The sequence below is a fragment of the Rana temporaria genome, chromosome 4 (genome assembly GCF_905171775.1).
Source record: "Rana temporaria chromosome 4, aRanTem1.1, whole genome shotgun sequence".
NCBI lineage: Eukaryota > Metazoa > Chordata > Amphibia > Anura > Ranidae > Rana > Rana temporaria.
In genome coordinates this window covers 14931711-14947226 of record NC_053492.1, presented here as the reverse complement: position 1 = coordinate 14947226, position 15516 = coordinate 14931711, and the positions used below count along the sequence as shown (strand labels likewise).

Sequence of the window (15516 nt, the reverse complement as noted above, 5' to 3'; positions counted from 1 at the left end):
CAGGGCAGGAATGAGGCCCTATGCTGTATGAGGGGGGCAGGAATGGGGCCCTATGCTGTATGAGGGGCACAGAACGGTGCAGGAATGAGGCCCTATGCTGTATGAGGGGCACAGAACGGGGCAGGAATGGGGCCCTATGCTGTATGAGGGGCACAGAATGGGGCCCTATGCTGTATGAGGGGCACAGAATGGGGCCCTATGCTGTATGAGGGGCACAGAATGGGGCCCTATGCTGTATGAGGGGCACAGAATGGAGCAGGAATGAGGCCCTATGCTGTATGAGGGGCACAGAATGGGGCAGGAATGGGGCCCTATGCTGTATGAGGGGCACGGAATGGGGCCCTTTGCTGTATGAGGGGCCCGGGACTGGGTAGGAATGGGGCCCTATAGGGGTATCCTAGGCCTGGTGCTGGGTAGGAACGGGGCTCCTATAGGGATAGCCTAGGCCAGGCACTTGCTGGAAATGGCGCCCTATAGAGGTATCCTAGACCAGGCGCTAGGTAGGAATGGGGCCCCTATAGAGGTTTCCTAGGCCTGGCGCTGGGTAGGTATGGGGCCCCTATAGGGGTATCTTAGGGCCAGGCGCTGGGCAGGAATGGGGCCCCTATAGGGATATCCTAGGTCAGGCGCTGGGTAGGAATGGGGCCCTATAGGGATATCCTAGGCCTGGCGCTGGGTAGGTATGGGGCCCCTATAGGGATATCCTAGGTCAGGCGCTGGGTAGGAATGGGGCCCCTATAGGGGTACCTTAGGCCAGGCACTGGGTAGGAATGTGACCCTATAGGGGTATCCTAGGCCAGGCGCTGGGCAGGAATGGGGCCCTATAGGGGTATCTTAGACCAGGCGCTGGGCAGGAATGGGCCCCTATAGGGGTATCCTAGGTCAGGCGCTGGGTAGGAATGGGGCATAATAAGGGTATCCTAGAGAAGGCGCTGGGTAGGAATGGGGCCCCTATAGGGGTATCCTAGGCCAGGCGCTGGGAAGGCATGGGGCCCTATAGAGGTTTCCTAGGCCAGGCACTGGGCAGGAATGGGGCCCCTATAGGGGTATCCTAGGTCAGGCGCTGGGTAGGATTGGGGCCCTATAGGGGTATCCTAGGTCAGGCGCTGGGTAGGAATAAAGCCCCTATAGGGGTATCCTAGGCCAGGCGCTGGGCAGGAATGGGGCCCCTATAGGGGTATCTTAGGCCAGGCACTGGGCAGGAATGGGACCCTGGGTATCTTAGGCCAGGCACCTGGTAGGCATGGGGTATACTAGGTCAGGCACTAAGCAGGAATGGGGCCCCTTCACAGAAGCAGGCTGGGGCCACACACAGGAAGTGGGAGGTGTATGCAGTCACTCAGCCCCCCTGTGCAGTGTGTGGGAGGTGATCTCCTTGGCTCCCTATGAGCGGACTGTGTACCAGCGCCCTCTATTGGACGATCTCGGCATGCCCACACCGAACATGGCCGCCCAAGAGCTCTGCAACAATCACGTGGTTAAAGTGTCGTTTGCGTCCTAGTGGGGGGGTGTGATGGAGTGGGCGGGGCCGGGAACTGCTGCACTTCCGGGATCCAGCGACACAGAGCGGTACAGGGAGGAGGAGCATCACCTACCGTCTGTGTGAGTACCTATTACTGACACCTACCGGACCGCTGTCTGGTCTATAGATATTCTTTACTTACCTACCTGAATGCAGAGTCCCCTCCCCTAATCGAACTACCTGACTGCAGAGCCCCTCCCCTAACCTACCTACCTGACTGTAAATTCCCCTCCCCACCTACCTGACTGCAGAGTCCCCTCCCCTAATCGAACTAACTGACTGCAGAGCCCCTCCCCTAACCTACCTGACTGCAGAGCCCCTAACCAACCTACCTGACTGCACAGCACCTCCCCTAACCGACTGCAGAGTCCCTCCCCTAATCTACCTACCTGACTGCAGGGCCCCTACCCTAATCTACCTACCTGACTGCAGAGCCCCTCCCCCTAACCTACCTACCTGTAAAGTCCCCTCCCCTCCTACCTGACTGTAGAGCCCCTCCCCTAATCTACCTACCTGACTGCAGGGCCCCCTAACCTACCTGACTGCACAGCACCTCCCCTGACTGCAGAGTCCCTCCCCTAATCTACCTACCTGACCGCAGAGCCCCTCCCCTAATCTACCTACCTGACTGCAGGGCCCCTAACCTACCTGACTGCAGGGCCCCTAACCTACCTGACTGCACAGCACCTCCCCTAACTGACTGCAGAGCCCCTCCCCTAATCTACCTACCTGACTGCAGGGCCCCTAACCTACCTGACTGCACAGCACCTCCCCTAATCTACCTACCTGACTGCACAGCACCTCCCCTAACTGACTGCAGAGTCCCTCCCCTAATCTACCTACCTGACTGCAGAGCCCCTCCCCTAATCTACCTACCTGACTGTACAGCACCTCCCCTAACTGACTGCAGAGCCCCTCCCCTAATCTACCTACCTGACTGCAGGGCCCCTAACCTACCTACCTGACTGCAGAGCCCCCCCCAACCTACCTACCTGACTGCAGAGCCCCTCCCCTAACCTACCTACCTGGCTGCAGCGTCCCTCCCCCAATCTACCTACCTAGCTTGCAGAGTCCCCTTCCCTAACTACCTACCTGACTCCAGCACCCGTTCCCTCACCTACCTACTTATCCACCTGACTGCAGAGAACCCCTTTCCCCATCTACCTACCCACCCCAAATCTCTCTAGTATACTCACCTCCCTGCCTTCCCTTGTACACTTACCTGTCTTCCTGTTCTCAACTCCCTGCCTTCAGCTTTGACAGTGATGTGGAGGATGGAGACAGTAGGTGAAGGACGAAGGAGATATATGGGAAGACGTTACAGCCCTGTGGATGATTGCCAAGTGGTGGGGGGATGGGGGCTGGTTGCGGTGTAGGAGGTAGGGAAGGTAGTTGTAGGTAGCTGAGTGGAGGAAGTGGGTGGTTGAATAGTTAGAGGTGGGTTGAGATAGTAGGGGTGGAGGTGTAGAAGGTAGTTGGTTGATTTGTGGGAAGTAAGGGATTGAGGTGGAGGAGGTGGGTGGTTGAGGTGGACAATGGTAGGTGGTTGAGGAAGTGGGTAGTTGCGGTGGAGAATGGTAGGCGGTTGCGGTGGAGAATGGTAGGGTAGGTGGTTGAGGTGGAGAATGGTAGGCGGTTGAGGTGGAGAATGGTAGGGTAGGTGGTTGAGGTGGAGAATGGTAGGTGGTTGAGGTGGAGGATGGTAGGCGGTTGAGGTGGAGAATGGTAGGGTAGGTGGTTGAGGTGGAGAATGGTAGGTGGTTGAGGTGGAGAATGGTAGGCGGTTGAGGTGGAGAATGGTAGGGTAGGTGGTTGAGGTGGAGAATGGTAGGTGGTTGAGGTGGAGGATGGTAGGCGGTGGAGGATGGTAGGCGGTTGAGGTGGAGGATGGTAGGAGGTGGAGGATGGTAGGCGGTTGAGGTGGAGGATGGTAGGCGGTGGAGGATGGTAGGCAGTTGAGGTGGAGGATGGTAGGCGGTGGAGGATGGTAAGCGGTTGATTTGGAGGATGGTAGGCGGTTGATTTGGAGGATGGTAAGCGGTTGAGGTGGAGGATGGTAGGCGGTGGAGGATGGTAGGTGGTTGAGGTGGAGGATGGTAGGTGGTTGCGGTGGAGTATGGTAGGCGGTTGCAGTGGAGGATGGTAGGCGGTTGAGGTGGAGGATGGTAGGTGGTTGCGGTGGAGGATGGTAGGCGGTTGCGGTGGAAGATGGTAGGCGGTTGAGGTGGAGGATGGTAGGCGGTGGAGGATGGTAGGCGGTTGAGGTGGAGGATGGTAGGCGGTTGAGGTGGAGGATGGTAGGCGGTGGAAGATGGTAGGCGGTGGAGGATGGTAGGCGGTTGCGGTGGAAGATGGTAGGCGGTTGAGGTGGTGGATGGTAGGCGGTGGAGGATGGTAGGCGGTTGAGGTGGAGGATGGTAAGCGGTTGAGGTGGAGGATGGTAGGCGGTTGAGGTGGAGAATGGTAGGGTAGGTGGTTGAGGTGGAGGATGGTAGGCGGTTGAGGTGGAGAATGGTAGGGTAGGTGGTTGAGGTGGAGGATGGTAAGCGGTTGAGGTGGAGGATGGTAGGCGGTGGAGGATGGTAGGCGGTTGAGGTGGAGGATGGTAGGCGGTGGAGGATGGTAGGCGGTTGAGGTGGAGGATGGTAGGCGGTTGAGGTGGAGGATGGTAGGCGGTGGAGGATGGTAGGCGGTTGAGGTGGAGGATGGTAGGCGGTTGAGGTGGAGGATGGTAGGCGGTGGAGGATGGTAGGTGGTTGAGGTGGAGGATGGTAGGTGGTTGCGGTGGAGTATGGTAGGCGGTTGCGGTGGAGGATGGTAGGCGGTTGAGGTGGAGGATGGTAGGAGGTGGAGGATGGTAGGCGGTTGAGGTGGAGGATGGTAGGCGGTTGAGGTGGAGGATGGTAGGCGGTGGAGAATGGTAGGCGGTTGAGGTAGAGGATGGTAGGAGGTGGAGGATGGTAGGCGGTTGAGGTGGAGGATGGTAGGCGGTGGAGTATGGTAGGCGGTTGCGGTGGAGGATGGTAGGCGGTTGAGGTGGAGGATGGTAGGAGGTGGAGGATGGTAGGCGGTGGAGGATGGTAGGTGGTTGAGGTGGAGGATGGTAGGCGGTTGAGGTAGAGGATGGTAGGAGGTGGAGGATGGTAGGCGGTTGAGGTGGAGGATGGTAGGCGGTTGAGGTGGAGGATGGTAGGCGGTTGAGGTGGAGGATGGTAGGCGGTGGAGGATGGTAGGCGGTTGAGGTGGAGGATGGTAGGCGGTGGAGGATGGTAGGCGGTTGAGGTGGAGGATGGTAGGAGGTGGAGGATGGTAGGCGGTTGAGGTGGAGGATGGTAGGCGGTGGAGGATGGTAGGTGGTTGAGGTGGAGGATGGTAGGAGGTGGAGGATGGTAGGCGGTTGAGGTAGAGGATGGTAGGCGGTGGAGGATGGTAGGCGGTTGAGGTGGAGGATGGTAGGCGGTGGAGGATGGTAGGTGGTTGAGGTGGAGAATGGTAGGCGGTTGAGGTGGAGGATGGTAGGCGGTTGAGGTGGAGGATGGTAGGCAGTGGAGAATGGTAGGAGGTGGAGGATGGTAGGCGGTTGAGGTGGAGGATGGTAGGCGGTGGAGGATGGTAGGTGGTTGAGGTGGAGGATGGTAGGTGGTTGCGTGGAGTATGGTAGGCGGTTGCGGTGGAGGATGGTAGGCGGTTGAGGTGGAGGATGGTAGGAGGTGGAGGATGGTAGGCGGTGGAGGATGGTAGGTGGTTGAGGTGGAGGATGGTAGGCGGTGGAGGATGGTAGGCGGTGGAGGATGGTAGGCGGTTGAGGTGGAGGATGGTAGGCGGTGGAGGATGGTAGGCGGTTGAGGTGGAGGATGGTAGGAGGTGGAGGATGGTAGGCGGTTGAGGTGGAGGATGGTAGGCGGTTGAGGTGGAGGATGGTAGGCGGTGGAGGATGGTAGGCGGTTGAGGTGGAGGATGGTAGGCGGTGGATGATGGTAGGCGGTTGAGGTGGAGGATGGTAGGCGGTGGAGGATGGTAGGCGGTTGAGGTGGAGGATGGTAGGCGGTGGAGGATGGTAGGCGGTTGAGGTGGAGGATGGTAGGCGGTGGAGGATGGTAGGCGGTTGAGGTGGAGGATGGTAGGCGGTGGAGGATGGTAGGCGGTTGAGGTGGAGGATGGTAGGCGGTGGAGGATGGTAGGCGGTTGAGGTGGAGGATGGTAGGCGGTGGAGGATGGTAGGCGGTTGAGGTGGAGGATGGTAGGCGGTGGAGGATGGTAGGCGGTTGAGGTGGAGGATGGTAGGCGGTGGAGGATGGTAGGCGGTTGAGGTGGAGGATGGTAGGAGGTGGAGGATGGTAGGCGGTTGAGGTGGAGGATGGTAGGCGGTGGAGGATGGTAGGTGGTTGAGGTGGAGTATGGTAGGCGGTTGCGGTGGAGGATGGTAGGCGGTTGAGGTGGAGGATGGTAGGCGGTGGAGGATGGTAGGCGGTTGAGGTGGAGGATGGTAGGAGGTGGAGGATGGTAGGTGGTTGAGGTGGAGGATGGTAGGTGGTTGCGGTGGAGTATGGTAGGCGGTTGCGGTGGAGGATGGTAGGCGGTTGCGGTGGAGGATGGTAGGCGGTTGCGGTGGAGGATGGTAGGCGGTTGCGGTGGAGGATGGTAGGCGGTTGAGGTGGAGGATGGTAGGCGGTTGAGGTGGAGAATGGTAGGCGGTTGAGGTGGAGAATGGTAGGCGGTTGAGGTGGAGGATGGTAGGCGGTTGAGGTGGAGGATGGTAGGAGGTGGAGGATGGTAGGCGGTTGAGGTGGAGGATGGTAGGCGGTGGAGGATGGTAGGCGGTTGAGGTGGAGGATGGTAGGTGGTGGAGGATGGTAGGCGGTTGAGGTAGAGGATGGTAGGAGGTGGAGGATGGTAGGCGGTTGAGGTGGAGGATGGTAGGCGGTGGAGGATGGTAGGTGGTTGAGGTGGAGGATGGTAGGAGGTGGAGGATGGTAGGCGGTTGAGGTAGAGGATGGTAGGAGGTGGAGGATGGTAGGCGGTTGAGGTGGAGGATGGTAGGCGGTGGAGGATGGTAGGTGGTTGAGGTGGAGGATGGTAGGTGGTTGCGGTGGAGGATGGTAGGTGGTTGCGGTGGAGGATGGTAGGCGGTTGAGGTGGAGGATGGTAGGCGGTTGAGGTGGAGGATGGTAGGCGGTGGAGGATGGTAGGCCGTTGAGGTGGAGGATGGTAGGCGGTGGAGGATGGTAGGCGGTTGAGGTGGAGGATGGTAGGAGGTGGAGGATGGTAGGCGGTGGAGGATGGTAGGTGGTTGAGGTGGAGGATGGTAGGAGGTGGAGGATGGTAGGCGGTTGAGGTAGAGGATGGTAGGAGGTGGAGGATGGTAGGCGGTTGAGGTAGAGGATGGTAGGAGGTGGAGGATGGTAGGCGGTTGAGGTGGAGGATGGTAGGCGGTGGAGGATGGTAGGTGGTTGAGGTGGAGGATGGTAGGAGGTGGAGGATGGTAGGCGGTTGAGGTAGAGGATGGTAGGAGGTGGAGGATGGTAGGCGGTGGAGGATGGTAGGCGGTTGAGGTGGAGAATGGTAGGCGGTTGAGGTGGAGAATGGTAGGCGGTTGAGGTGGAGGATGGTAGGCGGTTGAGGTGGAGGATGGTAGGTGGTTGAGGTGGAGGATGGTAGGCGGTTGAGGTGGAGGATGGTAGGCGGTTGAGGTGGAGAATGATAATAGGCGGTTGCGGTGGAGGATGGTAGGCGGTTGGGGTGGAGGAGGATGGTAGGCGGTTGAGGTGGAGGAGGATGGTAGGCGGTTGCTTGCGGTGGAGAATGGTAGGTGGTGGAGGAAGTGGGTAATTGAGGTGGAGATGGTAGGGTAGGTGGTTGAGGTGGAGATGGTAGGGTAGGTGGTTGAGGTGGAGATGGTAGGGTAGGCAGTTGAGGTGGAGGATGGTAGACGTGGGGAGAATGGTAGGTGGTTGAGGTGGAGATGTTAGGTGGTTGAGGTGGAGAATGGTAGGCGGTTGAGGTGGAGATGGTAGGTGGTTGAGGTGGAGAATGGTAGGTGGTTGGGTTGTAGGAGGTAGGTGGGTGGGTGGGGTGTGGTGTAGGCCTCCCATTACTCAGACTTGTTGAGTAGCCCAGACGAATGAGATAAATATTGAACACACAGTCATCACAGGTTCTCTTTATTTCGATATTTCCTATTGCTGTTGGGTTTGGTGCGGGAATTGCAGATGAGAAACTGAACACAGAATTCAGGAGCAGTTCAGTCCAGCACTTTAGTAGGAGTTCAGGGACTGTGTGCCTTCACAGCAATATTCAGGGGTGGGTAGGTCTGTTCCTGAAAAGGATGGTGTTGTGGTCATTCATGGTGCTCACTGACTGGTAGGTCTGTCTCCAGGAAGGGCTGTGTAAGGGTCATTCATGTTGCCCATGGATGGGTAGGTCTGTCCTCGGTAAGCAATGTATGGCTGTCATTCGTGGTGCCCATGGACCAGTAGGTCTGTCTCCAGGAAGGAAGGTGTTGGGGTCATTCAAGGTGCCCATGGACGGGTGTGTCTGTCCCTGGGGAGTACTGTGTGGAAGTTAATGGTGCCCATGGTTGGGTAGGTCTGTCTCGGGGAAGGACAGGGTGGGAGTCATTCATGGTGCCCGTGGATGGGAAGGACTATGTTGGGGTCATTAATGGTGCCCATGGATAGGTAGGTCTGTCTCGGGGAAGGACAGTGTGGGGGTCATTAATGGTGCCCATGGATAGGTAGGTCTCTCTCGGGGAAGGACAGTGTGGGGGTCATTGAGGTTGCCCATGGATAGGTAGGTCTCTCTCGGGGAAGGACAGTGGGGGTCATTGAGGTTGCCCATGGATGGGTAGGTCTGTCTCGGGGAAGGTCATTGAGGTTGCCCATGGATAGGTAGGTCTGTCTCAGGGAAGGACAGTGTGGGGGTCATTCATGGTGCCCATGGATAGGTAGGTCTGTCTCGGGGAAGGACAGTGTGGGGGTCATTGAGGTGGCACATGGATAGGTAGGTCTGTCTCAGGGAAGGACAGTGTGGGGGTCATTGAGGTTGCCCATGGATAGGTAGGTCTTTCTCAGGGAAGGACAGTGTTGGGGTCATTCATGGTGCCCATGGATAGGTAGGTCTGTCTCGGGGAAGGACAGTGTGGGGGTCATTGAGGTGGCACATGGATAGGTAGGTCTGTCTCGGGGAAGGACAGTGTGGGGGTCATTCATGGTGCCCATGGATAGGTAGGTCTGTCTCGGGGAAGGACAGTGTGGGGGTCATTTATGGTGCCCATGGATAGGTAGGTCTTTCTCAGGGAAGGACAGTGTGGGGGTCATTGAGGTGGCACATGGATAGGTAGGTCTGTCTCGGGGAAGGACAGTGTGGGGGTCATTCATGGTGCCCATGGATAGGTAGGTCTGTCTCGGGGAAGGTCATTGAGGTGGCACAGTGCTGTGTACTTTATGTGGTCTTATGTATCAGATAATCAGATTACTGTAGGCCGAGTTCAGAGGGCGCTTCCTCCTGTGTGCCCGGATTACAGCCGTCTTTATCTGCCAGGCGGTTCTCGGCTCAGGACAAACGTCAGGTAATGGCCCAGCTCCCCGCGAGGTGACCAGCTGGGGATTCATCACCTCTCCATCAATAACGAGCATTCCCCGATGAGGTGACCTCACTGATCACGTGACGGCGAGAGATAATTCACCGCGCTTCATTATCTGAGTGGTGGCCCCTTCATGTCCGGCTGCTGGGGGGTTTCCTTTATGTTTTGGAATGCGGGGTCCACATTATGCTGACCTACCTGCATATCTTCAAGAGATGGCTGTGTGGCATTTCTCAGCTTAATGATGGGCGGGCATACCGTGTTGAAAGGCTCACTTGTCTCATGTGACAGGGTGGTGACAACCCAGGAGGGTACTTGGTAGACGGGCATAGCGCATTGTCACCCTATAAATAAAAAAGGTCCTCGAAAAAAGGATCTTCGGCTATATCTGATCACAGCACTCCTCTTAGGCCCTCAAGGGGCCAGTTGTATATGGGGTGTGCTGCGTACAGAGTGCAGGGTTCAGGAGTGTGCGCTGCGTAGAGAGTGCAGGCTTCAGGATTACAAGCTGCTGGCCTCAGGAGTGCAGGGTTCAGGAGTGTGCGGGGTTCAGGAGTGTGTGCTGCGTACAGAGTGCCTGCTGCGTACAGAGTGCGGGCTTCAGGAGTGCGCGCTGCGTACAGAGTGCGGGCTTCAGGAGTGCGCGCTGCGTACAGAGTGCGGGCTTCAGGAGTGCGCGCTGCGTACAGAGTGCGCGCTGCGTACAGAGTGCGGGCTTCAGGAGTGCGCGCTGCGTACAGAGTGCGCGCTGCGTACAGAGTGCGGGCTTCAGGAGTGCGCGCTGCGTACAGAGTGCGCGCTGCGTACAGAGTGCGGGCTTCAGGAGTGCGCGCTGCGTACAGAGTGCGGGCTTCAGGAGTGCGCGCTGCGTACAGAGTGCGGGCTTCAGGAGTGCGCGCTGCGTACAGAGTTCGGGAGTTCGCACGGCGTACAGAGTTCGGGGTTCAGGAGTGTGCGCTGCATACAGAGTGCGGGGGTTCGGCAGTGTGCGCTGCGTACAGAGTGCGGGGGTTCAGGAGTGCGCGCTGCGTACAGAGTACAGAAGGGGTTCCGGAGCGTGCTACAGGGTGTAGGGTTCATGAGAGCATTACATAAAGTTTGCAGAGTTCAGGAGTGCCCTACTTACAAAGTGCAGGGTTGAGACGTGCGCTGCGTGTGGGGCTGAGGCGTGTGCGCCATTGCATGCAGGGTTGAGGCGCACATTACTTACAAAGTGCAGGGTTCAGGAGCGTGCTACAAATAGAGTGCAGGGTTCCTGAGTGCATTACATAAAGTGTGCAGTGTTCAGGAATGCGCTACTTACAGAGTGTGCGGTTCAGGGGTGTTCAGGAGTGCGCTGCGTACAGAGCGCGGGGTTCAGGAGTGCGCTGCGTACAGAGCGCGGGGTTCAGGAGTGCGCTGCGTACAGAGCGCGGGGTTCAGGAGTGCGCTGCGTACAGAGCGCGGGGTTCAGGAGTGCGCTGCGTACAGAGCGCGGGGTTCAGGAGTGCGCTGCGTACAGAGCGCGGGGTTCAGGAGTGCGCTGCGTACAGAGCGCGGGGTTAAGGAGTGTGCAGAATGGAGTTCCAGCTGCAAAACTGAGTGTGAGGGCCACATGAGCAGGCCCAGCTGTCCGGACTGTGTTTGATAGATGTGTATTAGGCCGGTGCTTTTTGTTGCACGCTGGTCTTGTATTGAAAATGAAGAAGTTACTAAAGTTGTGAAAATTCTCGTGTGGGAAGTGATGTAATGTGTTGTATTCTTTTGTTTCTGAGAATGCGCGTTCTTGCTCTGTCCCTTTTGGATAATTTTGCATGAAGTGTCGCGATGGTCTCTGGAAAAGCCGTGTGCCAACCATCTGATTACGGAAGGATTTCTCCGATTATTTGATGGTGTCTTTAGAATATAATGAGCCGCTCTTTCCTACCCATCGTCCCGTCACTGCCAGGGACTCCCATCTTCTCACACAATGGACGTTCATCTGACACCCCAATGCAGAAGGTTCTTGGCCAGCTTGGGCCAATTTTAAGGTTCTTCATAGTCTGATGACCACCAGAGAGATTCCCCCGTCTGGTGAGGTGTACCTTTTGTTAGGCCCTAGAATCTCGTCCTTTGAGTCTGTGACTTGGAACTCTGCTGCCCTCAACCCAATTAAGACACTTCATTGTCGACAAATCCCGGGCGCCAGGTCGCCATGGTGACTAGAAATAGGGTCCTGGCGACTTGGCTTGGAAGGGGACTTGGCTTTTTTTTTTTTTTTTTTTGAGCTGGCACCATCTGGTGGTGAGCCATTGGTATTACAAGTTATTACCACCAGATGTGTAAGCTGGCGCCATCTGGTGGTGGCCGTTGGTATTACAAGTTAAGTATTACAAGTTAAACAGCAATTCTAATGTAATTTTTCACTATTTTCACTGCCATATTCTTCCCTCTAATTAGAAACCCCAAACATTATATATATTTTTTATCCTAACACCCTAGAGAATAAAATGACGATCGTTGCAATACTTTCTGTCACGCCGTATTTGCGCAGCGGTCTTGCAAGCGCACTTTTTTGGGGACAAAATTACACTTTTTTTAATAAAAAAATAAGACAACAGTAAAGTTATCCCCATTTTTTTTAATATTATGAAAGATAATGTTACGCCGAGTAAATTGATACCCAACATGTCACGCTTCAAAATTACGTCCGCTCGTGGAATGGCGTCAAACTTTTACCCTTTAAACGTCGCCTATGGAGATTTAAAAAAAACTCTACAGGTTGCATGTTTTGAGTTACAGAGGAGGTCTAGGGCTAGAATTATTGCTCTCGCTCTACCAATCGCGGCGATACCTCACATGTGTGGTTTGAACACCGTTTACATATGCGGTCGCTGCTCATGTATGTGTTCGCTTCTGCGCGCAAGCTCGTTGGGACGGGGTGCGTTTTCTGGCTCCTAAGTTTTTTAGCTGGCTCCTAGATTCCAAGCAAATTTGTCAACCCCTGGCCTACATGGCTAGTAAGCTGTCCTCATTGGTTTGCTTGCCCCCCACCCTTACCTATTACTGACACACCAATGAGGTGTGTGGGTAGCAGGTCAGGATAGGAGCTGAGTTCCAAGCCATGGAGGCTTAGATGGGGGTTGGTAACGGGGTGGTGGTGGTTCCTCCGACAAAGGATGAAATTCTGAAGCCTACCAAAGGTAACTACAGGCACCTTACGTTGTCGGCACAGTGCAGTTACTGTATAAATATTGTGAACTCTGACAGGTCCACTTTAAAAAGATGTGTGGAACGGCGTTTCTCAACCAGGGTGCCGCCTCGGCTTGTCCTGGGCGGTATTTTAATCTAGTGCCAGGTAGAGGTCGACCGATGTGGGTTTTTCTCTGGCCGATGCCGATATTTAGAAATCGGGGCGGCCGATGGCCGATATATGATGCCGATTTTTGCAGCCGATATTTTAGGCCGATTTTTTTATTTTTTTTTGGGCACTGGCTCGTGGCACTGGATGGCACTAATTGGCACTGGAAGATGGCACTATCAGAAGGCACTGATTGGCAGGTGGCACTTATTGGCACTGGCAGGCTGCATTGGATGGCACTGAAAGATGGTACTAGCAGATGGCACTGATTGGCAGGTGGCACTTATTGGCACTGGCAGGTGGCACTAATTGACACTGGCAGGTGGCACTGATTGGCAGATGGCACTGGTTGGCACATGGCACTGGCAGGTGGCACTGGTTGGCACTGGCAGGTGGCACTAATTGGCACTGGATGGCAATAGTTAGCACTGGCCGATGGCACTGGTTGGCATTGACAGGTGGCACTGATGGCTTTAGTTGGCACTGGTAGGTGGCACTGGATGGAAGGTGGCACTGGATGGTGGCACTGGTATTGGCGGTGGCATTGGCAGATGGCACTGGATGGAAGGTGGCACCAATTGGCACTGGCAGGTGGCACTGGTGCAAAAAAAAAATGGCGTCACCCCCCTCAGTACAGACCCCCTCTCCCTCCAGTATAGACACCCCCCTCCTCAGTACAGACGACCCCCCCTGCCCCCCGTAGTACAGACACCAGAGAGCGATGTGTGTCCCACGAGCGCGGGCCCCTCCTCCTCTGTGGGTGTAAACAGAGAGGTGGGCCGCCGTGCTGGGTGTACCAAGATGGCCGCAGCCTTTCCTGATGCTGTGACCGCGGCGACGATCCGTGGCACCGCTAGCGGCCATGTTAAATATCAGCCTAATTTGGATAAAAATCGGCCGATGCCGATTTCTCCGAAACGACCAAATATCGGCCGATATATCGGTCGACCTCTAGTGCCAGGCGTGTCCATGGTGCGAGCTGGCTGGCTGGCCGGCCATCAGAACCATAGAGATGATTAATGACAATCCAGGACGGGCAGCATTCCCGGCAGCCCCAGCAATGAGAAAGGGGATGGAAGTTCTGTTAATCCGGCTCCACCTCCCGCCAACTGCCGTGTGGTGAACACTGGGAAGTAGGGCTCTCTTGTGAAAAAGGGGGGTGTACTTTGTGAAAAAGGGGGGTGTACTTTGATGTGAGGGGGGGGGGGGGGCTTAAGTCTCTAATGCAGGGGTCTCAAACTAGTGGCCTTCCAGCTGTTGCGGAACTAAAAGTCCCATTATGCCTCTGCCTGAGGGAGTCATGCTTGTAACTGTCAGCCTTGCAATGCCTCGTGGGACTTGTAGTTTTGCAACCGCTGGAGGGCCGCCAGTTTGAGACCCCTGCTCTAATGTGGAAGGGGGTAGTCTGAGGACTCTGATGTCAAAGGGGACGGGGGTAGTCTGAGGACTCAGATGTGAAAATGCAGGACCGAAGGCTCTAATGTGAATGAAGTGGGGGGGGGGGGGGGTGTGGATGAGGATGACTCTAAGGCCGGGTACTCACGACCAAACATGTATGGTGAAAGCGGTCCGTCGGACCGTTTCCACCATACATGTCTGCCAGAGGGCTTCTGTACGATGGTTGTACACACCATCGTACAGAAGTCCGCGCGTAAACAATACGCGGGGCGTGTCCGCGGTGTCGCCGCGTCGATGACGCGGTGTCGCCGCGACAATGACGCGGCGACGTGGGCGGCCCGCCTTTAAAATGCTTCCACGCATGCGTCGAAGTCATTCGACGCATGCGAGGGACGGCGGGCGCCTGGACATGTACGGTAGGTCTGTACTGACGACCGTACATGTCCGAGCGGGCAGAATTCCAGCGGACTGTTTTAAAACAAGTCCAGGAATATTTGTCTGCTGGGAAAAGGCCCGGCGGGCAAATGTTTGCTGGAATTCGGCCCGCTCGCGCCCACACACGACCAAACATGTCTGCTGAAACTGGCCTGCGGGCCAGTTTCAGCAGACATGTTTGCTCGTGAGTATGGGGCCTAAGGTGAAGGGGGTTGAAAACTGATGTAAAGGGGTTATTAGGACTGAGGACTCTGATGCGAAATAGAGGAGTGTGGGTGGACTGAAGACTCTAATATGAAAGGGAGTGGTCTAAGGACTCTGATGCGAGAGCTGAGACTAATGTGAATGGAGTAGGGGGATCTGGGGGGATTAGAAAGAGATTTTGATGTGATGGAGGGGGGGTGGGGGATTGAGGGCTCTGATGTGAAACAGACTGAGGACTGATGTGAAAGAGGGGAATGTGGGTGACCTGATAACTCTGATATGAAAGGGGGTGGTCTGAGGACTCTGATATGAAAGTAGAGACTCTAATGTGAATGGAGTAGGGGGCATGAGAGTGATTTTAATGTAGAGGGGGGAAGGGTATTTAAAACTCTGATGTAAAAAAAAAAGGGGGAGGGAATTGTAAAGCAAGGTTTGACAAATTTGCTGGGAATCTAGGAGCCAGCTAAAAAAGTTAGGAGCCAGAAAATGCGCCCGTCCCGCTGAGCTCTTGCGCAGAAGCGAACACATGCAAGAGCAATAATTCTAGCCCTAGACCTTCTCTGTAACTCAAAACACGCAACCTGTAGAATTTTTTAAACGTCGCCTATGGAGATTTTAAAGGGTAAAAGTTTGTCGGCATTCCACGAGCGGACGCAATTTTGAAGCGTGACATGTTGGGTATCAATTTACTCGGCGTAACATTATCTTTCACAATATAAAAAAAATTGGGCTAACTTTACTATTGTCTTATTTTTTAATAAATAAAAGTGTCTTTTTTCCCAAAAAAGTGCGCTTTTAAGACCGCTGCACAAATACGGTGTGACAGAAAGTATTGCAATGACCGCCATTTTATTCTATAGGGTGTTAGAATAAAACATATATATAATGTTTGGGGGTTCTAATTAGAGGGAAGGAGATGGCAGTAAAAACACTGGGGAAGCTCCATTAGAATTGCTGGTTTACTTGTCATGCCAACGGCCACCACAAGATGGCGCCAGATCACAGAAGGAAGCTTAGGCCTGCAGAAGGCCGCAAAGCCGCATTCTCAATTACAGG

General features: G+C 55.4%; 1 protein-coding gene across 1 annotated transcript in view; it reads left to right on the top strand.

Annotated features, from left to right (window-relative positions):
- The first annotated feature begins 1504 nt into the window (after window positions 1–1504).
- Window positions 1505–15516, top strand: part of DNAJC5G (DnaJ heat shock protein family (Hsp40) member C5 gamma) — a 50592-nt gene continuing 36580 nt past the window's right edge. Inside the window, exon 1 of the mRNA XM_040347999.1 lies at window positions 1505–1602. The gene's annotated coding sequence lies outside the window, so the exon portion shown is untranslated. The remainder of the gene's footprint in view (window positions 1603–15516) is intronic.